This window comes from Bison bison, unplaced genomic scaffold, assembly GCF_000754665.1.
Source record: "Bison bison bison isolate TAMUID 2011002044 unplaced genomic scaffold, Bison_UMD1.0 scf7180017864525, whole genome shotgun sequence".
In the NCBI taxonomy this organism is placed as follows: domain Eukaryota; kingdom Metazoa; phylum Chordata; class Mammalia; order Artiodactyla; family Bovidae; genus Bison; species Bison bison.
In genome coordinates, this window is record NW_011495076.1 from 3,022,232 (window position 1) to 3,024,197 (window position 1,966).

Genomic DNA, 1,966 nt, shown 5'->3' on the forward strand with positions numbered 1-1,966 from the left:
ATATCAATAACCTGAGATATGCAGATGACACCACCCTTATGGCAGAAAGTGAAGAAGAACTAAAGAGCCTCTTGATGAAAGTGAAAGAGGAGAGTGAAAAAGTTGGCTTAAAGCTCAACATTCAGAAAACTAAGATCATGGCATCCAGTCCCATCACTTCATGGCAAATAGATGGAGAAACGGTGGAAACAGTGGTTGACTTCTTTTTTGGGGGCTCCAAAATCACTGCAGATGGTGATTGCAGCCATGAAATTAAAAGACGCTTACTCCTTGGAAGGAAAGTTATGACCAACCTAAATAGCATATTAAAAAACAGAGATATTACTTTGCCAACAAAGGTCCGTCTAGTCAAGGCTATGGTTTTTCCAGTAGTCATGTATGGACGTGAGAGTTGGACCAAAAGAAAGCTGAGCACCGAAGAACTGATGCTTTTGAACTGTGGCGTTGGAGAAGACTCTTGAAAGTCCCTTGGACTTCAAGGAGATCCAACCAATCCATCCTAAAGGAGATCAGTCCTGGGTGTTCATTGGAAGGACTGAGGCTGAAGGTGAAACTCTAATACTTTGGCCATCTGATGCGAAGAGCTGACTCATTTGAAAAGACCCTGATGCTGGAAAAGATTGAGGGCAGGAGGAGAAGGGGACGACAGAGGATGAGATGGTTGGATGGCATCATCAACTCATTGGACATGAGTTTGGGTAGACTCTGGGAGTTGGTGATAGACAGGGAGGCCTGGCATGCTGTGGTTCATGCAGTCACAAAGAATTGGACACAACTGAGCAACTGAACTGAACTAATCCAATATGACTGGTTATAAAAGGAAAAGACAGACACACAGGGAAGATGTCCATGCACGAAGAGGAAGGCAGAGATGGAGAGATGCAGCTGCAAGCTCAGGGTTGCCAAGGATGGACAGCCACTGCCAGAAGCTAAGAGGTAAGGAGAATTCCACCCAGAGTCTCTGAAGGAATATCAGCGGGACTAGAGTCTCAGAGGGACCTTGCCCATACATTACTTTCAAACTTTCAACCTCCAGAACTGGGAGAGAATACATTTCTATTGTTCTAAGCTACCCAGGTTGCGGTATTTCAGTACAGCAGCCTTAAGAAATGAATACAACCTCTCAGTTCAGGTATAAGGCCTGACTCTCATCTCTGGAGAGTCCTCCCCTCTATCCCTTCACAATGAGAGCCAGGCTGGACCAGAATGCACTCAAGTGATAGGAACTGCCTGCAGGAGAGTGAGAATAAAAGCAACAGGGGCCCGGGCAGATGGCATGGTCTCAGTGAATATGTTACAGAAAAGGAATATTATTTTGAGTCATAGCATTATCTGTACATGTAGCACCTGTGGTCTGGCTCCAGAATTAGAATGTGAGCACTCGGGAGGACATAGTTAACCAGGAGCCTAGGAATCTGCCATGTTCCCCCACCAGGGCTCAGGCCAACAGTCTGCATCTTTAAAACCTCCCAAATGGCTCTATAGCTTGAGTTGAGACATGGGAAAAACTGAGGTTCGGAGACTTGAAGTGGCCCAAGTCCTCAAATCTGGCTCAAGACACAGCACTGCAGAGGAATCCAAAAGGGGATGTTTCCAGAGAACAAGTGTGGTCCAATATACCTGGGGGTGTATGTTGGGTCCTTGTGGTTGGGAAAAGTTACTTTTTTTTCATACTTTTTGGCCACACCACGTGGCAGGTGGAATCATAGTTCCCCAACCAAGATCAAACCCATGCCCCCAGCAGTGGAAGCAGTCTTAACCACTGGAAAGAAGTCTTGGAAAAATTTCCTCTGTAAGACTCAGTTTCCTTATCTTCGAAATGGGAATAGTGATGGAATTATGAGAATTCAGTGCACAAATGCAGTGGAAGTTCAGTATCTGGCCCTGGGAATAGTGGCCGTACAGTGGCAGGCAGCAGCCCCGCCACAGGTACAAGGGACCGAGCCGGGGGGGAGGGGAGCCATGG

General features: G+C 46.6%; 1 protein-coding gene across 2 annotated transcripts in view; it reads right to left on the minus strand.

Moving 5' to 3' along the window:
* The window catches only part of AOAH (acyloxyacyl hydrolase (neutrophil)), a 189,970-nt gene that overhangs the window by 118,428 nt on the left and 69,576 nt on the right, over positions 1 to 1,966 (minus strand). The gene's annotated exons all lie outside the window — the stretch shown is intronic.